General features: G+C 36.3%; 2 protein-coding genes across 2 annotated transcripts in view; one reads left to right on the forward strand and one right to left on the reverse strand.

The window, feature by feature from the left end:
• The window catches only part of LOC136852383 (uncharacterized), a 71,026-nt gene that overhangs the window by 38,173 nt on the left and 11,135 nt on the right, over nt 1–21,718 (reverse strand). Inside the window, exons 2-4 of the mRNA XM_067126974.1 lie at nt 19,008–19,123; nt 16,621–16,715; nt 127–240 (exon numbers count right to left, since the gene is read on the reverse strand). The gene's annotated coding sequence lies outside the window, so the exon portion shown is untranslated. The remainder of the gene's footprint in view (nt 1–126; nt 241–16,620; nt 16,716–19,007; nt 19,124–21,718) is intronic.
• The window catches only part of LOC136852380 (uncharacterized), a 32,140-nt gene continuing 24,451 nt past the window's right edge, over nt 14,030–21,718 (forward strand). Inside the window, exon 1 of the mRNA XM_067126970.1 lies at nt 14,030–14,327. The gene's annotated coding sequence lies outside the window, so the exon portion shown is untranslated. The remainder of the gene's footprint in view (nt 14,328–21,718) is intronic.

Below are 21,718 nucleotides of genomic sequence, written 5' to 3' on the forward strand. Positions count from 1 at the left end.
CTTAAATATTTTCCCGGTGGTAATGAAACTATCGCATTCAGCCATCATCACTTCTCTAAGACCTCGCGATAATTCTCCTTCGGACGAAAGCTTCCTTTTAACTTCCTTCTAGTTTACACTTCTTACCTGTAAATCACTTCCGGCTCAGGTGTGGGGATATAAACTCGAAGTGGTTCTTAAGCTTTTTCAATGTACGCGTCCCTTTCAAATCGGCAGTCGGTTCTCGCACCCCCTGAATTGCTGAAATAAATAATAATAATAATAATAATAATAATAATAATAATAATAATAATAATAATAATAATAATAATAATAATAATAATAATAATATATAATAATAATAATAATAATATTTTTTTTGGTCTATCACAGTCATCCTATTCGACTGTGATAGACCAAAAAAAAAATAATAATAACAATAACAATAATAGTAATAATAATATTAATAATAATCATCATCATCATTATTATTATTATTATTATTATTATTATTATTATTATTATTATTATTATTATTATTATTATTATTATTATTTTTTATTTTTATTATTTTGCAAAAAAAAAATTACATGCCTATATAGAAATATATTTTGCTTTAACTATTCATAGTCATCCTCGCACCCCTTAGGAACCACTGAAACGTAAATATAGCGCAACGTAAATATAAAATATCGCAAATATACATCAGCGGGTCATTTACTCATTGACAGCTATCAGAATCCACTTCCTACAACTATAGTTCACTGAGAGAGAAAAAAAAAAACCTTTTCGATTAGCCTTGGAATGAAATAAGCCGTGGAATCATAATGACCGTTTTTTTGCCAAGGACCTCTTCATATTTCGCCCGGAGGGGCGTAAGGAAGAAGATGATGGAGAAGAAGAAGAAGAAGAAGAAGAAGAAGAAGAAGAAGAAGAATCCTGAGGAATGATATAATTCCTTTGAAGGATCTTTGTGGACTCGATCGATCTGGGAAGGAGTCTCTTCCTTCCCAGGGTTCCTATGTCTCTCTCTCTCTCTCTCTCTCTCTCTTTCAATCTGATTCGATCGATCTTGGGGGGAGTCTCTTCCTGCCCAGGGTCTCTCTCTCTCTCTCTCTCTCTCTCTCTCTCTCTCTCTCAATATCAGATTCGATCGATCTGAGGGCCGTCTTCCATCCCAGGGCTCCTCTCTCTCTCTCTCTCTCTCTCTCTCTCTCTCTCTCTCTCTCTCTCTCTCTCTCTCTCTCTCTCTCTCTCTCTCTCTCTCTCTCTCTCTCTCTTTCAGTGATAGACATGGAAAAGAGAGATGGAGTGGTTTTGCGGTTCTCCACAGCACTGTTGTCATAAAACAGGACGATAGTCTTCTTCTTCTTCTTCTTCTTCTTCAAAGTAAAGGTCGAAGTTTGTTTTTGTTGACATAGCAACTCGGTAAAAAAAAAAAATCCGATGATGTTCCTTGGCCTTGAAGGACTGAAACACATTTAAGAGCTGTGTAATATAATTTCCAGATATAAAGCAGCTTGAAATCTTTGGGACGCTCTTGAAGATGCAACGGAAGCGATCTGAACAGAAAACAATTGAAAATACGTCGAAGTTTCTTCGGCGCAATCGAGTTTTCTGTACAGCCGCTACGGCGTATAATCAAGGTAGCCGACAATAGATCCATCTTTCCGTGGTCTCGGTTTAATGCTGTATGAGCCGCGACTCATGAAACTTTAACCACGGCCAGGTGGTGGCCTGTCCTATATCGTTGCCAGAAGCACGATTATGGTTCACTCTAACCTTAAATCAAATAAAAAACTGCTGAGGCTAGAGAGCTGCAATTTGGTAGGCTTGATGATTGGAGGGTGGATGATCAACATACCAATTTGCAGCCCTCTAGCCTCAGTAGTTTTTAAGATCTGAGGGCGGACAGAAAAAGTGCGGACAGAAAAAACTGCGGACAGAATAAACAGTAGTTTTTAAGATCTGAGGGCGGACAGAAAAAGTGCGGAAGGAAAAAAGTACTGACAGAAAAAAGTGCGGATAGAATAAAGTGCGGACGGACAGAAAGCCGGCACAAAAGTTTTCTTTTACAGAAAACTACAAAAAAAAAAAAAATTTAAATCTCCCACACATTTTTGGGGGCGTCATCTTCCCCAGAAATCACTCTGCCTACCTCAAACCCGACAATCTACTTCTTCACTCACCTGAAATGACAGTTACCTGACACGGAGGGACTTCCTCACACCCTTATATTACCTGAGAGACTCCTCATGAAGTCCGCTAATGTTTTCGGCAGACACAAAAGCAAGCAAAACATTGCTTGCTCGTCACCTGTGTCAACACCATGACGATAATCGTTCTTTTTAATGCTGCCGCTGTGTGCTCGCTTTTTGCATGGTTCTGAACTCTCTCTCTCTCTCTCTCTCTCTCTCTCTCTCTCTCTCTCTCTCTCTCCAACATTAAGTTTGAATTGTCAGTAATGGAACATTTTGAGCTTAAGTTTGAAAGTTCTCTCTCTCTCTCTCTCTCTCTCTCTCTCTCTCTCTCTCTCTCTCTCTCTCTCTCTCTCTCAGCATTAAGTTTGAATTATCAGTAATGGAACATTTTGAGCTCAAGTCTGAAACCTCTCTCTCTCTCTCTCTCTCTCTCTCTCTCTCTCTCTCTCTCTCTCTCTCTCTCTCTCTCTCTCTCTCTCCCCCAACATTAAGTTTGAATCATAAGTAATGGAACATTTGAGCTCAAGTCTGAAACCTCTCTCTCTCTCTCTCTCTCTCTCTCTCTCTCTCTCTCTCTCTCTCTCTCTCTCTCTTTCAACATTAAGTTTGAATCGTCAGTATTGAAACATTTTGAGCTCAAGTTTGAAACCCCCTCTCTCTCTCTCTCTCTCTCTCTCTCTCTCTCTCTCTCTCTCTCTCTCTCTCTCTCTCTCTCTCTCTCTCTCTGTTTGTTTACGCTTGCGTGTTCAGTATGGCCATTTACCCGAGATACATATTTGCACGTTTGAAGGTCGCTTAGAGGTAAATCTTCTTATGCGAGTAGTTTTTTATTTTTTTTTTTTTATGTCGAGTACTGAGTTAGTTGTCCGGAGACTCTTAAACCCACAGTAGGTAGCTGGGACCATTTCGCTAGTTAGCAAGTGCTCGTAGCTCCACCTGGAGAGGAATTCCTGAGAATTCCTCCATCTGTGCTTGTATTGTTGTTTCGTTCTTTTACGAAAGTAATAATAATAATAATAATAATAATAATAATAATATTAATAATAATAATAATAATAATAATAATAATAATAATAATAATAATAATAAACATTATTATTATTATTATTATTATTATTATTATTATTATTATTATTATTATTATTATTATTATTATTATTATTATTATTATTCAGAAGATGAACCCTATTCATGTGGAACAAGCCCACCACAGGGGCCACTGACTTGAAATTCAAGCTCGCAGAGAATATGTTTATTATTATCATTATTATTATAATTATTCAGGGGACACTGACTTGAAATTCAAGCTTCCAGAGAATGTTTATTATTATTATTATTATTATTATTATTATTATTATTATTATTATTATTATTATTATTATTATTATTATTAGCGAATCATCAAGAAAATAGAAATGATACTGTATAAGATAAATTCGCATAATACAGCCATCCTTTTGAATAAGACCTGTTTGAAAGAGGGTCTATTCCCTTCATATATTATTATTATTATTATTATTATTATTATTATTATTATTATTATTATTATTATTATGGAGCAAGCCCACCAAAGGGGCCATTGACTTGAAATTCAAGCTTCCAAAGAACACGGAGTTCATTAGGAAGAAGTAAGATCAGGAAGAAGTAAGATTAGGAAGAAGTAAGATTAGGAAGAAGTAAGATCAGGAAGAAGTAAGATTAGGAAGAAGTAAGATTAGGAAGAAGTAAGATCAGGAAGAAGTAAGATTAGGAAGAAGTAAGATCAGGAAGAAGTAAGATTAGGAAGAAGTAAGATCAGGAAGAAGTAAGATCAGGAAGAAGTAAGATTAGGAAGAAGTAAGATTAGGAAGAAGTAAGAGGAGGTACAGGGAAATACAGAAAAAAGATATCTTCCTTATCAAAAAAGAAAAAATAAATTAAAATAATAATAATAATAATAATAATAATAATAATAATAATAATAATAATAATAATAATAATAATAATAATAATAATAATAATGTCTACTCCCCTTGAAGTGTTTGTCTATCACGCCACTTGAAAATATTCTAAGTTTTTTTATGATAAATTTTACTAATTAAGAAAATTCTTGCACTAAAGAAAATCTTGCATTTTCTGTGCTACGTAATCTTCTCGTCACTCATTTCATTTCATTTATTTTTTTTTTATTTTCGCGAAGTTTCTTGAAACTGAGAAGAGTTTTTGCAACGACAGCTGCATTTTGAAGCTCTTGAGATGAACTATATGCAGGAAGAATAACTGGAAATTTTAGAAATAAGTAAAAATATATGAAAATTTTTAAGTCCAACTGTTTTTGAGAATAGCTCTGAAGACGCAGAGATTTCAGGGCGCCACATGGAATGCCGACATATTCTCTAAGAACAGAAATCTGAGATGAAATCTTGATACCTTAAGCCCCATAAAAATGAATTTTGGGAGGACAATTTGAATTCCATTCTTCAAAGAGAACAGCTTGCGGAATGCAGATTAGAATTCCCCTCCGAGAACAGATTTCGACTGACGCTAGAGGGCTGTAAATTAGTATGTTGATCATCGAGCCTCCAATCATCAAAAATACTAAATTGCAGCCCTCTAGCCTCACTAGTTTTTATTCAATTTAAGGTTAAAGTCAGCCATAATCGTGCTTCTGGCAACGCAACAACACCCGGAATTTTGACTACGATTCAAGATGACGATATCTGACTCAGTGGACGTGAGATTCCTTTTAAATATGATGAAGATCTTCTCGTCAAATCTTACCTGACGGAACTGGTGGTCGCGTGGGTGGGAAAAGGAGTCTAAAAATAGAGATTGCTTAACCGGACAGCAATGTGGGCAAGCGGGCACTGAACGAATGCCCCCGTTCCAGATTTTTCCAGAACTTGTTTTACTTTTTCTTTTTCCATCGTTTATGAGGTTATTGGTAATTACGTTTATTTTATGTTTTCGTTGTCTATCTTGTGTTTATAATATTACTTCTCCTTCGTTTCATTCTTCTCATAATAAAAATCAAGATATTGGGTCTAGGTAATCATCTTCCTGTGCACCAGAAAAGGTATTTATGCAAATTGCTTAATGCACAAATTAATACAGGTGAGAGGCAGGAAAAACAGCAATTAATGCAGAAATCCAGTAAGGAAAACATCAATTCAATTAACAAACTAATTAATTCAAAATCTAAGAAAAATCAGCAATTCAGTCAATGCACAACTTAATCAATAGCTATGGAAAAAACAGCAGTTCAGCTAATGCACAGTCAAGAGCTAGGAGGAACAGCAATTCAGTTAACTTACAGATTAATGCAAGAGCTAGGAAAAACAGCAATTCATTTAATGCACACTCAAGAGCTAGGAGAAACAGCAGTTCAGTTAATGCACAAACTAATTCAAAAGCTAAAAAAAGCAGCTATTCAGTTAATGCACAACTGAATTCAAGACCTAAGAAAAAAACAGCAATTCAGTTAATGCACAAATTCAATAAGAAAAAAAAGATTCAATTAATTCACAAATTAATTCAAGAGCTAAGAAAATCACCAATACATCTAATAAACAAATTAACTCAAGACCTGAAAAAACAGCAATTCAGTTAATCCACAAATTAACTCAAGACCTAAAAAAACAGCAATTCAGTTCATGCACAAATTAATTCAAGACCTAAGAAAAACAGCAATTCAGTTAATACACAAATTAATTCAAAAGCTAGAAAAAGTAGCAATTCACTTAATGCACAAATTCAATAAGAAACAAAAGATTCAATTAATTCACAAATTAATTCGAGAGCTAAGAAAATCATCAATACATCTAATGCACAAATTGATGCACGAGACAAAAATAAAAAGATGTCTCTGGTTAGCAATGACATTCAGACGCAAATAAAAGTGAATTTTTGCGGTGAATAATTTTACTCTTCAAAATCAGCCAAGGTAATGGAGAGGTCTTCTTTGCCGAGTTGAAAATCATGAGAACTTCCTTCCTCTTTCAGTAATTATAAACACTACGAGTTTTCTACCTTGTTTAAGTAAACATTCTGAATGATTTTATTTATATTTATCCTCAAATTTATATCTATCACATGCCAATTAATGTTCACAAGCGTTCTAAATCCCTTTTATTTTATTTAATATATTTGTTTCCTTCCTTGTTTATGTAAACATTCTGAATTATATATATATATATATATATATATATATATATATATATTTTTTTTTTTTTATTTACATCCATCATATGCCAATTAATGTTCAGAAGTGTCCTAAATCATTGTTATGTTACCTAACATGTTTACAAATGCATTCAATATTTAGCAAACACGTCTGAAAAAACAGATATTTCAAAATAAACTCAAATCATTTCTGTGCATTTCTCGATCTGCATAGTTGCCTTCATCTGGGGGAAATTGAATTCATCCTTGTATGGGTAACTGAATATTCGTAATTTCCGAAAATTGTTTTAATTCCTTTGCTAAATTCCCTACATTTTTCTTTGTCCTATTATTTAAACTCTCGTAATCGTCCTTCTTTATTTTTCACACAATTCTCTCTCCTCAATTCTTATTTGACATATTCACTCATACCCTCCCTATCAAGCACGTTTAGCTCTGTAGTAAAATTTCCTCTCTCTCTCTCTCTCTCTCTCTCTCTGTGTGTGTGTGTGTGTGTGTGTGTGTGTGTGTGTGACTTTCAGCAGTGTGAATAAGTGCTTCATCTGATATTCTTTTATTTGTTCCATATAATCCCATTCTCTGTACGAAACCCACTGATATGGAACGGACAAACCGCTTTCTCGTGCTCGTACGAACCAAATTCCCCACTGGGAGAGATTCAGTTCCGGAAGTAACAAACTGGAATTGATTCAGTTCTGTAAGTAACAAACTGGAGCTGATTCAGCTTCGTAAGATGGACTGGGATTGATTCAGTTCCGTAAGACGTAAACTGTAATTGATTCAGCTCCGTAAGACACGAACCGGCATTGATTCAGTTCTGCAAGGCACAAACTGGATCTGATTCAGTTCAGTAAGACACGAACTGGAACTGATTCAGTTCAGTAAGACACGAACTGGAATTGATTCAGTTCACTAAGACACGAACAGCAATTGATTCAGTTCAGTAAGACACAAACCGGAATTGATTCAGTTCGGTAAGACACGAACTGGAATTGATTCAGTTCACTAAGACACAAACTGGAATTGATTCAGTTCGGTAAGACACGAACTGGAATTGATTCAGTTCCACAAGGTACAAACCGGAACTGATTCAGTTCCGTGGGCCATAAAATGGCATTGATTCAGTTCCATAAGACGCAAACTGGAATTGATTCAGTTCCGTAAGACGCCAACTGGAATTGATTCAGCTCTGCAAGGCACAAACTGGAATTGATTCAGTTCCGTAAGACGCAAACTGGAATTGATTCAGTTCCGCAAGGCACAAACTGGAATTGATTCAGTTCCACAAGGCACCAACTGGAATTGATTCAGTTCTGCAAGGCACAAACTGGAATTGATTCATTCCGTAAGACGCCAACTGGAATTGATTCAGCTCTGCAAGGCACAAACTGGAAGTGATTCAGTTCCGTAAGACGCAAACTGGAATTGATTCAGTTCCACAAGGCACAAACTGGAATTGATTCAGTTCCACAAGGCACCAACTGGAATTGATTCAGTTCTGCAAGGCACAAACTGGAATTGATTCATTCCGTAAGACGCCAACTGGAATTGATTCAGCTCTGCAAGGCACAAACTGGAATTGATTCAGTTCCGTAAGACGCAAACTGGAATTGATTCAGTTCCGCAAGGCACAAACTGGAATTGATTCAGTTCCACAAGGCACCAACTGGAATTGATTCAGTTCTGCAAGGCACAAACTGGAATTGATTCAGTTCCGCAAGGCACGAACTGGAACTGATTCAGTTCCGTAAGACGCAAACTGGCGTCGATTGAGTTCCGTCAGACGAACTGGAATTGACTTGGTTCCGCAAGGCACAAACTGGAATTGATTCAGTTCTGCAAGGCACAAACTGGAATTGATTCATTTCAGTAAGACACAAACTGGAATTGATTCATTTCAGTAAGGCACAAACTGGAATTGATTCAGTTCCGCAAGGCACAAACTGGAATTGATTCAGTTCAGTAAGACACGAACTGGAATTGATTCAGTTCCGTAAGATGAACGGGAATAGATTCAGTTCCGTAAGTGACGAACTGGAGCTGATCTAGTTCCGTAAGTAACAAATATTCGATCGGTTGAGGAAGCAGGCACACGCCTCCTCTCTAAGTGGCAGTATTTTGTTGCATCGTTACTCTGTGACGCTCCCTCTTTGACCTGGGAGATTTTAACCTGAGAGATTTTAACCTGTGAGAATTTAACCTGTGAGAATTTAACCTGTGAGAATTTAACCTGGGAGATTTTAACTTGAGAGATTTTAACCTGGGAGATTTTAACTTGAGAAGTTTTAACCTGGGAGATCTTAACCTGGGGGATTTTAACCTGGTGTAATTTAACCTGGGAGATTTTAACCAGAGAGATTTTAACCTAGGAGATTTTAACCTGGTATAATTTAAACTGAGAGATTTTAACCTGGGAGAATTTAACCTGGGAGAATTTAACCTGGGAGAATTTAATGAGAGATTTTAACCTGGGAGAATCTAACCTGGGGGATTTTAACCAGATATATTTTAACTTGGGGGATTTTAACCCGGTATAATCTAACCAGAGAGATTTTAACCTGAGAGAATTTAACCTGGGAGATTTTAACTTGATAGACTTTAACCTGTTATTATTTAACCAAGGAGATTTTAACCTGAGAGAATTTAACCTGAGAGATTTTAGCCTGAGAGAATTTAACCTCAGAGAATTTAACCTGAGAGATTTTAGCCTGAGAGAATTTAACCTCAGAGATTTTAACCAGAAAGATTATAAGCTAAGAGACTTTAACCTGAGAGATTTTTAACCAGGCAAGAAGCACCTGGGATTCCAAAGGATGTCCGATAAAAGTGGCGCTTGCAGAATGTAAACAAGTTCTTCTTCTTCTTCTTCTTCTTCTTCTTCTTCTTCTTCTTCTTCTTCTTCTTCTTCTTCTTCTTCTTCTTCTTTGTAGGTTTGGACCTTGTGAGAGTAGACAAGCCACAACTTTTTTTTTTTTTTTGTCTTTCTTCTTGTTCCTGATTGACCTCCTTCTCTCCTGTTTCTTCATTCTCCTTCTTCTTCCTCTTTACTCCATTTCCCCCTTCTCCTCCTTTTCCATTCCATCTCGTTCTTCTGTTCCTTCTATGCCTTCACGATTCCTTCTCCTTCCCCTTTCCATCTCCTCCTTCTACTCCTTCCCCATTCCATTTCTTCCTTTTCTTCCTTTCCCATTCGCAACCCCCTCTCCTCCTCCTGCTCCTCCTCCTCCTCCTCCTCCTTCTCCTCCTCCTCCTCCTCCTCCCCCTCCTCCTCCTCCTTCCCAATTCCATTTCTCTCATTTCCTCCTTTCCCATTCCCCTCCTCCTCTTCCTCCTCCTCCTCCTTCCCTATTCCATCTCCTCCTACTCCTTCTTCATTCCATTTCTCACTTTTCCTCCTTTCCCATTCCCCTCCTTCTCCTCCTCCCCCCCTCCTTCTCCTTCCCTATTCCATCTCCTAGTTCTACTCCTCCTCCGCCTCCTCCTCCTTACCTGATTCATCTCCTCCCGACCTCCTCCTCCTCCCCATCCCATCTCCTCTTCCATCTTCCATCTTCGCACTCATCTTCAGCGTGGTCAGACTCTCAATTGCCCAGAAGAAGAAGAAGAAGAAGAAGAAGAAGAAGAAGAAGAAGAAGAAGAAGAACAAGAAGAAGAAGAAGAAGTCGTCTTCTTGAACCAATGGCTCCCGAGGGCGAACATAACAAACGCTAATTAATCTCCTTCCTTCTTAATATGCTACGGTAGGCGGACGCCCTTGCGAAATTTTAATTGGGAGAGAATCGCACTCCTTAAATTGTTGGCCTCCTCCACCAGTGGTCGCCTCGTGATCCGAAGAACAGAACAGAATATAGCATTTAGGCCAAAGGTCAAGCGCTGGGACCTATAGTAAGGTCATTCAGCCCTGAAATGGGAAATTGAAAGGAAGAGGGTTTGAAAGGCCTCGCAGTTGCACTATGAAACAATTGTTAGAAAGGGTGGAAAGTCGAAAGGAAGGAAGAGAATATGAACGGAGGTACAGTAAAAAGAATGAAAGAGGTTGTAGCTAGGGGACGAAGAGACGTTGCAAATACCATTTAAGTAATGCCTACAGTGCACCACTAATACCCCTCGGCCACTGTCGCTATAGTTCTTCTTGACCTTAAGATGGTCGAGGAGAGTTCAAACTTGGTAAGGATGTCAGGTCAATTTGGAAGACTTTTTTTCGTCATTAGCAAACGGACACAACTGTGAATCTGTAAATGATTTACAATAGAAAAGTTTTATGAGGCTGACAGAGTATCTTATAATGATACGCACTTGTTATTTTGATAATGCACAATATAGATTAACCCATTTATAGCTATTACGTGAATTTACAAAGAAATCAGTCTAACGCGCGCACACGCATAATATATATATATATATATATATATATATATATATATATATATATATATATATATATATATATATATATATATATATATATATATGTATATATATATATATATATATATATATATATATATATATATATATATATATATATATATATATTCTTGGATATCTGTCAAATAAATTTCTGTGGAACAATTTACGTTAGAAAGACTTCTGGTGACATCAAATTATATCTATAAGTTTGACATTAACACTTCAGTAAGCGCATATTAAATACGTGCGTATCCGAATCTACAGCTTATTGACTTCGGCTTCGGGAAATCCTTATTTTAAATTACCTAGAAAATCTTAATAACAATTATTTAATAATTTTTCAATGCAGCAATTATCCGTGACGTCAGTTTTCCAATTAATCGATACATTTTTTCATTTAATTCTTTCTAAATATTTGTAATTAAGTAAATGAATGTTATGCGTTCGAACAAGGTACGAGGATGGACGAAGCGTAAAAAAGAGTAACAAAATAAACGGAAGAGAAACAGTCTGAAAGAAAAATGCTGATAAGACGAAACGAACATTATTAGCCAGGAGACGTTAATGGTAGTGGGGGAGGGGGCGTTTGGGGGAGGGAAAGAGAGAGGGAGAGAGGTAGGAGGGGGTGTATAGTGTCCTTGACAATGGCCTCAACCTTGTAGCTTCTTCCCATTAAAAAAAAAACTTGTTACTCCTCTTAGCTTGTATTCCAGGACCCTAAACCATCCCCTCACCCTTTCCCATGCCAACTCCCCCACCCCCACCCCGCCATTCGCCCCAGAGGCGGGAGGGGGGAGGGCTCCACTTCACAAAGGGTACCTATAGTCCTACCTCAGTGACTGAAGACCCTGTGGTAAGCCTCAGGTGTGCCACAAAATAAAAGAAAAGGAATAAAAAATATACAATCATACGTGAGTGGTTACTCCGAAGTCCATTCTCTCTCTCTCTCTCTCTCTCTCTCTCTCTCTCTCTCTCTCTCTCTCTCTCTCTCTCTCTCTCTCTCTCCTGTGACACAAGCACTTAAGACCGTGATAAAGATGGGATGATTTCTGGTCAGGGTACATATCCTGAGTTGGATAGGAATAATGTACAGAGTAGAAGAAATTATTTTATATCTCTTATGATAGTTTAGTTAACAAGCCCACTGAAAATATATTATTCCCTTTGGGTGTAAGTTATTCCCTTGGTAAAGTGAATCAGAGATCAAAGGGTACTTAAATACCCTTTTTACACGTCTCGGGTATTTGCATAATTATGACCTCATTTATCTTCCTCACATTAAAAAGAACGTTCGTTGGAATTACATATGCTTAATAAATCACTCAAAAAAAAGGATTAAATATGCTTAATACATCACTCAAAATAATAAGAATTAAATACGCTTAATAAATCACGTCTAATTTAAAGAGACACTTGCCTACCTCCCAAAGTCAAAAAGGGGTACTTGTCTCTACTTGAAAAAAGCATTATTCAAATTAGTTCCGGCTCCGAACGGCCCTCCTGGCCCCAAGAAGTTCGTGGGAAGGTAGATGAACCAGGATCCACAAAGTACCTTTGAGGTGTGGTAGAACCATTATTAGTTGGTTGTAGAACCCATGGTTTGGTTACATATAACTTTACTTTGTTTTTTCTTTACTCTAGAAATGCGTAGAATCCCTTGTTAGTTTTCTGTAAAACTATTGTGCCGGCTCTGTCTGTCCGTCCGCCCTTAGATCTTAAAAATTACTGAGGCTAGAGGTCTGCAAATTGGTATGTTGATCATCCACCCTCCAATCACCAAACATACCAAATTGAAGCTCTCTAGCCTTAGTTGTTTTTATTTTATTTAAGGTTAAATTTGGCAATAATCGTGCATCTGGCAACGATATAGGACAGGCCACCACCGGGCCGTGGTTAAGGTTTCATAGGCCGCGGCTCATACAGCACTATACCGAGACCACGGAAAGATAGATCTATTTTCGGTGGCCTTGATTGTACGCTGTACAGAAAACTCGATTGTTTTTACTTGTTAAATCTTGTTTTAATGGTGTCCCGATACTCGTAAAACATTAATGTAATTTACAGTATTTTTTCAATGATGGAGACAAATTAGAGTCTGATTTTGAATTTCGAATTAGGCTTCACTTGTTCTGGTAATGTCTTTAAATGTGTTCAAAGAGATTTGTGTTCTAAAAATGTATTGAATCCCTTGTTTTAATGGTGTCACGATATCTGCCAGGAGATCAAATTAATCTATAGTTTTCTTTTATTGATGGAGCAAGCTATTTTGAAATCCGAATTAGGCTTCAATTGTTCTGGTAATGTCTTTGAATGTTTCCTATAAGGTTTATATTCGTTTTAATCTAAGGACAACTATTTGTAGGCTAAGGACAAATTCTGCTGATGAATACTTCCTCCCTTCGAAAAAGATATACCCTGGGTTTCATTATACGTTGAAAAAACAGAAAATTGAATAAACAGCATTTGTGAACTTGCCATTAAGAACGTAAAACTTTCCGTGCAATCTTGTCTCTCAAACAAATACTACACGAGAGAGAAATAGAGAGAACGAGCAGTGGTCATATCTATAAAAGCAAAGAAGATATGAAAAAATAGATAGTAAAAAAACATGTTTCTTTAAAACTGGTTCAGTGACAATCAGATCTAATCATCTGGCATCTTTGGTTGGCAGCACAAAGCTAACTTTTCCTGATTATTATTTTTAATTTTGTATCGAAATTGATCTTACTTTCAACATGCTATTGTAAAAATACACGTACACTCTATACATACATACACACACACCCACACACACACACTCACACACACACACACACACACACACACACACATATATATATATATATATATATATATATATATATATATATATATATATATATATATATATATATACATATATATATATATTTGTATATATATATATGTGTGTGTGTGTGTGTGTGTGTAAAGCAAAAAGAACAGGAAACATTCTTGGAATTTAATTGGCAATATAAAACAATCTTGAAAAGAAAAGGAATTGAAACGCTTCAGTAAGACTTACTAAGCTACGCTGCCCGCAAGCAATTCGACCAATTTCACTCGACAAAGAAATAAGATATCGAAAAATATATGATTGCATCGTAAATTGCGTCTACCTCCTTCGTACCGAATAAAAACCAGAATTCCTACAACTAGCAAAAAACGAAGAAGAGGAGGAACCGAGGAACTACATATACGACTTAGATAATCCGGGAGTGCCCAGACTATTCACAACGAGGTCACGTGCAAAGGAACTGCAAAACAAGACGACTGATTTCCTCCGTGTTTGCAACTCTGTGTCGTACGCGGGTCCAGTCAGAGAGTTCCAGCGATTCCCTTCCCTCTGTGGAGGCTCTGGAACCGCACAGACTCCTCAGTCACTCTGTGCACGCGGTGTTGTAAGGTTGTTGTCGGTTAGGTGTGATTCCTTTTATCGGGGGAGTTCGGTCTCGGGCGTACGTCAAGGTGGAGTTTTGAGCCTCCGCTGATTCTGAAGCGCGGCGATACTGTAAACACAGTTCTTCTTCTTCTTCTTCTTCTTCTTCATGACGTGAGGTAGGATTTTGGTGTGATTGAAATGGATTTGGGAGTTCATTTTTCTGTACTTAATTTCTTATTAAAGTCCTAGCTTTGATCATCCTTTATTTGATCTACAAATATGACTTTCTTATCAATATTCCTCATCGTTTTAAATCTCTTTTAGAAAATGTAATTGTCATGATATAATCATTTTTGCTGTTAAAATTCGAGATGTTTGCGTGTAAGCCCAGTTCACAGGAGTTAAGCAAAATATGGTCTTCCATACAATGACCTCTTGATGCCATAATTATTAAAATGTTGATACAATGAAATCAACCAAGCAAGAATAGTTAGAGTTTTTGCTCTTCTGTTTGTGATTTGCATGTGTCCGCTAAACACAACTTTTGAAATTTGCTATTTACTATTCAAATCATATATGAGTTCCCGTTCGTAATATTTTTCATTGTTTGAAATTATAATATATCTCATAATTTACATCTACTTATGTATACGTGCCTGTCATAGAATACTCGTAAGTCGTTCAGGCCAACAACAGCACTGAGAAATATATACATACAGATACATATATATATATATATATATATATATATATATATATATATATATATATATATATATATATATATATATATATACTGTATATATATGTGTGTGTGTGTGCATATACATATAAATATATATATATACATATATATTATATATATGTGTGTATGTATATATACATACATACACACACGTGTGTGTGTCTGTGTGAGATTGTATAATTAATCTATTTCTCTCCAAACACATGAAATATGATTTAACCAATTACTTATCTTGTGTTCTATGGGCTTTTGACCATTAAATTAATATTAGTGTAAAAATTTTCGCATTATTTTGTTTCCCACTTATATATCTAACAATAAGGGCGGAGAGAGGAGTTGACATAGTGGGAAAACTGGTGATTTTAGATAAAGAAAATTATTTTTTAATAAATGAATAGCACAAACAGCACTGATCAATGATGCATAAAATACATAGTAAGCAGCCTTGAAATTGCATGGTTTATGAGTGCAATCATCACATCCAATAACAAGTTTCTTCAGCGAAATCGAGTTTTCTGTACAGCAATATAATCAAGGTCACCTAAAATAGATCTATCTTTAGGTGGTCTCGATATAATGCTATATGAACCGCGCCCCATGAAACTTTAACCACGGCCCGGTGGTGGCCTATCCTATATCGTTGCCAGAAGCACGATTATGGTTAACTTTAACCTTAAATAAAATAAAAACTACCGAGGCTGGAGGGCTGCAATTTGGTATGTTTGATGACTGGAGGGTGGATGATCAACATACCAATTTGCAGCCCTCTAGCCTCGGTAGTTTTTAAGATCGGAGGGCGGACAGAAAAAGTGCGGACAGAGAAGTGCGGACAGAAAAAAGTGCGGACAGAAAAAAGTGCGGACGGACAGACAAAGCCGGCACAACCGTTTTCTTTCTCAGAAAACTTAAAATAAAGCATGAAAAGGTATAAATGTTAAGTAAAAGGATGATTCTTACCCTTACCCAGGGCACCAGGTTGTACCTGCCCCGAAGGGCTTGGCCCTTAGACCCCAAAACATTGGCTAAATTATGTGCAAATGGTAATTACAGGGCTGCATCTTAACCTAACCTAACCTAGGGGGCAGAATCCTACCTGACCAGGGAGCCCTGACCTTTGACCCTTGTTCACTGACCTTGGCCTCTGCAGAGTTACATCTGGCCCTAACCTGGGGTGCTGGGTCCTACCTACCTAGGATGACCTTGCATGCAAATCGTTGCCTTCCAAGCAATAGTTATTATTGTACCAGCTTTCTGTCTTAAATTTCCTTGATAATTACGTCGGGATTCACTTGGGAACTGGAAATTACATATGCTTAGAGTTTTCCATTTGTTTTTCTAAATTCTTGGTTACTGAAGGAAAGATTTCATCTAACCAGAGTGCTCAAAAATTTCATGAAGACACATTCGCACATGGACACTATATATATATATAAATATATATATATATATATATATATATATATATATATATATATATATATATATATATATATATATATCCATACATACATACATACATATATACATATATAAGTATATATCCATACATACATACATATATAAATATATATATATATATATAATAAAACATATATATGTATCTCGTATACGAGTATATACTATCATCTGAACAGCTATTAAAAATCTGTTTAATCCCGACATTCTATGAAGAAATATAACAGAACCTATTTTCATCAAAATCCAAACTTCTGTAATCCACTTACCTCTAAAGAACTACATAAAACTACAGATCTGGAGAAGCGCAGCTGGACAGGTTCCAAAGAGATTACGAAACTCCACAGGTCCAAGGTTCAGTCACCTGCCGAAAGAGAGGAATTGTTAATGGGACACTCACCTTTGGCTGTTGAATTGAATACAGAATTTAGGCCAAAGGCCAAGCACTGGGACCAATGAGGTCACTCAGCGATGAAACGGAAATTGACGGTAAACGGTTTGAAAGGTGTGACAGGAGGAAAACCTTTGGTGATAAATTGGGTTTCTCCAGCTCACTTGGCAATCAATATTTTTTTTTTAAGTAGTTTGTATGTTCATCTGTACGGTCAGTCAAGTGTATGTGATTTGAATTTCTGTTAGTCCGTATCAGCACAGCTGACAATGTCGTGATTGAGTCGGTCGAAACCGGTCAGGATTCATACCTGTGTTCGTTGGTTTATTTTTATTTTTCCCAATGGAACTGTTTACTTTAATGTCCCGTGTGCCTGTGAATTTGTATATATATATATATATATATATATATATATATATATATATATATATATATATATATATATATATATATATATATATATATATATATATATATATATATATATATATATATATATATATATATATATATATATATATATATATATATATATATATATATATATATATATATATATATATATAATTATAATCACTTTTGTACGTGATTCATTTATCACACATTACCACAGGTGAAAAATAAGACACACACAACATATATACATATATATATATCTCACACACTACCACAGGTGAACAATAAGAGACGGGGTGTAGGTCCTGACCGGTTTCGACTTTATTTCCAAGCCACTGACTTCTAATACTCTGTATCAGTCCTTCGTCAATGGCTTGGAAATAAAGTCGAAACCGGTCAGGACCCACACCCCCTCTCTTATTGTTCACCTGTGGTAATGTGTGAGATATATATATGTATATATATATATGTGTGTGTGTGCGTGTGTGTGTGTGTGTGTGTGTGTGTGGGTGTGGGTGTGCGCATGAGCTGTAGGTCACACTAAGCGAGACCACACCTCCAATAACGTTAATAATATCATCCAGCCTTCCCGGCTCCTTGAACTGTGTCAGACAATACCTACATTACGTGACGCCATCTAAACGCCACTTATATATATATATATAAAAAAAAAATATCCGCAACAGCTAGAATAGTGTCACCGACTCTTGACACCGTTTAAAAGCGAATCAGGACGAATTTAACCACAGCCCAAAACCGAGAAGAAGAAGAAGAAGAAGAAGAAGAAGAAGAAGAAGAAGAAGAAGAAGAAGAAGAAGAAGAAGAAGAAGAAGAGAGCCCATCAAGATTGGATTACTACTCACGAAAACATGACAATTGGATATCAGAGATTCTTCCTACCGTGAACATAAAATCGCGGAGCGTGGCCCCCCGCACAGCCCCCCCCCCCCTTTTTTTTTTTGTACCCTGAGTAAAAACTCTGGTGGCGTTGAACTTGACCGTCTTATTCGTAAATGTGTAAATTACTGGTTGCTTGTTTGAATGGGTGGTTCTCTGCCATTGCTGTTTGTTTAGGAAAAAGGTGTTTGCGTTCTTCAAGATGTTGTGGAAGTTTTATTTCTGTTCTTCGTCGACTTTGTGAGTGACAAATCCTCATATTTCTTGAACCATTAAGCTGGAAATAATAATGAACTTAACATTCTTGACATTCTTATTCGCGAACTTATAAATTACTGATTGTTTGCAATTGCTGTTTATTTGGAAAACAGGTGTTTACGTTATTGAAGATATTGTAAAATCTTTTATTTTAGTTTTCATTGTCTATATGAGAGACAAATCCTCATATTTCTTGATCTATAAGTTGAAAATAACAGTGAACTTGACAGTCTCATTCGCAAACTTATAAATTACTGGTTGTTTGCAATTGTTGTTTATTTAATAAATAGGTGTCTATGTTACTGAAGGTGCTGTATAATTTTTTATTTTATTTTTCAATCGTCTGTACGAGTGACATAACCTCCAGTTTCTTAAACTGTAAGTTCTAAACACTGATGTTAGTTCACCCTTTTGATATTTAAAAATCCCTTTTTATTTACTGATCAATGTTTAGTATCAACCAAGATATGTTACTGTGAATAAAAAAAATGTTTTAAAACTTCCTTCTCAACTTTTGCATACCTTCAGTATTCCGGTAACTCTCTAGCACGTTACTCTACTGTGTTATACATATGTATGTATGTATGTATGTATGTATGTATGTATGTATGTATGTATGTATGTATGTATGTATATACACTATATATATGTGTGTAAGTATATAAATAAAGTGGGTGTGTGTGTGTGTGCGCGCATTGACAAAATCATACATACCTGCGCGCATGTGCAATTGCAAGTGGGCGTGCATATATATTTTCGTGGCTGGGTCAGCAGAGGTCACCCGCAGCCTTTACTGGTCCTTTGACATCTTCCGTCGACTAACATACCATCTGCAAGTAAAGAAAGACATACATACATATATATATATATATATATATATATATATATATATATATATATATATATATATATATGTATACCACTTCCAAATTAATCTTTAAACTGCAATATCTTCAGTAACTTAAATCCTTCTCTGAAAGAGAACAAACTCCTAAGTATTCTACACCCAAATTTCACTCTACATTTTAAACCTGAAATTCGTCTCTAAAAAATTATTTAACTCTAAAATATGAAGCCAAACTTTATCCTACATTTTAATATTCAATTTAGAAACTCCCTTGGACCTGAAATTATGAGGAAAACCCAGAAATCGTGCCTAACCAGACCTGGGTCAATCCCTTAAGGGCAGTTTGACAACTTTCCAGGAAATCTAGATGTTCTCGTTTTCTGAACCTTGTCCAAATTGTTTTATTTATTTATTTTTTTTGTGGATAACGTTTATTCTAGTTTCTAGTTCATTCTAGGGCACCAAAAACGGTAAATTCTTATTGAAATCATTTTTCCTATAAGTCATATGCAAAAGATTATTCGAATCTTAAAATTTTTTGCAGGGCATAAAGATCAGGTCAGTGACCCTTAATTTGTTTTTGTGGATAACGATCATTCTAGTTTCTAGTTCATTCTAGGGCACCAGAAAAATGTAAATTCATATGAAAAACTTTTTTCCTACAAGTCGTATGCAAAAGATTATTCGACTGTTAACATTTATGTAGGGCATAAAGATTAGGTCAGTGACCCTGAAGAGCAGGTCAAGCTCACTGGGTCAATGATCAGGTCAGTCATTGGCCCCTATCTATCCTGTATCAGTCAAAGTCACAGGTAGGAAATGGATGAAAGAAAAATAATAATGAATAAAGAAGAGGCTTTGCCAAATGAAACCTGGCGAAGAAAATTAAAATAATAATAATAATAATAATAATAATAATAATAATAATAATAATAATAATAATAATAATAATAATAATAATAATAATAATAATAATTAACCTTAGAGATATGGTATCTTCATACCCATATCAGCAAAAAGATTAGGTGCCCTTACAAGCTGTTGGAATACAGATTGGAATAGAGAGTTTAGGCTAAAGGCCCAAGCACTGGGACCAATGAGGTCATTCACAGCTGGAAAGGAAACTGAGAGTAGGTAGGTTTGAAAGGTGTAACAGGAGGAAAACCTCGCAGTTGCACTGTGAAGTAATTGTTATGAGAGGGTGCATAGCAAGATGGAAGAAAGATATGAATGGAGGTACAGTAAAAGTAAAAGGAATGAAAGGGGTTGCAGCTAGGGGCCGAAGGGACGCTGCGAAAAACCTTTAGCAATGCCTACAGTGCACCCCGTGAGGTGCGCTGACGGCACTACCCCCCTACGGCGTGAAAGTTGTTTAACATCTGATTTTTAAAATATCCCTACGTTAGGATATGGGTAGCAAGATACCCTCAGACCGGAATTCTTTAAAAATCGAACTTTCTGCAGTTTTTAAGGCACCAAAGTTTCCTTTACTTGTGAGTACCTACGTTCTTTCAAGAGACCAAGGAAAGAAACAGCATTTTTGAGGTAACTGGTTTTTAATTTTCCTTTCCTCTCCTTTTCGAACCAGGGGTATTTCACTGACATCTGAGGTCACTGATAATTTCTTCACCTGGTCATGACCTTATGACCCTACTCGACCTGAACGGAACAGCAAAAGCCTCTTCGAAATGTGAGCTATTTGCCAACGTGAATGACAACCACAAAATTAGTTCTAAACAGAAGAAGTCTTACTTTCTCATCTGAATATTTATTGAAACTATTCATTTTTTGTATCTGTACATGGAAATGGCTGTAGCAAAGAATGCTTTCATAATGTCGGTGATAATATTTGCTTTTTTTTAAACGTTTATAGCTTTTAATGTTAAAGTAATTAAAATTACCCGCCCCCCCGCCCTTCCCCCTCACGTGGAATCTCTGCGCATGCTCTGTGAAACTCTACGGATGTTCTCAGCCAATCTACCAATAATTCGTTTCAGATGTAAATCTTTAAAATTTATATCTTTTCCCTTCTAGGGGTAAAGAGGCAATTTGCTTCGTTTTAAATTCCGTAAGGAGGCAGCATAAGATTATTTTTCGTAAATCCCCCCCCCTAAAATAAATATATCAGTAAATTTTAATAAATGATTCTGATGGACAACTGATGAACCAAAGGAAGCTTCCAGAGACGACCTCAAACAAGCACATTTCTTTGGTCACATGAACAAGTTTCTTGTCAAACGAGCAGGTTTTTTGTCGCACAAGCAAGTTTTTTGTCATGCGAGCAAGTTTTTTGTCACATAAGCAAGTTTTTTGTCACATGAGCAAGTGTTTTGTCACATGAGCAGGTTTTTGTGACATGAGCAGGTTTTTTTGTCATGTGGGCAGGTTTTTTGTCACACAAGCAGGTTTTTTGTCACATGAGCAAGTTTTTTGTCACATGAGCAAGGTTTTGGCACTTGAGCAGGTTTTTTTGTCGCATAAGCAGGTTTTTTGTCACACGAGAAAGTTTTTTGTCACATGAGCAGGCTTTTTGTCACACGAGCAAGTTTTTTGTCACATGAGCAAGGTTTTGGCACTT

The sequence above is a fragment of the Macrobrachium rosenbergii genome, chromosome 25 (genome assembly GCF_040412425.1).
Source record: "Macrobrachium rosenbergii isolate ZJJX-2024 chromosome 25, ASM4041242v1, whole genome shotgun sequence".
Classification (NCBI taxonomy): domain Eukaryota; kingdom Metazoa; phylum Arthropoda; class Malacostraca; order Decapoda; family Palaemonidae; genus Macrobrachium; species Macrobrachium rosenbergii.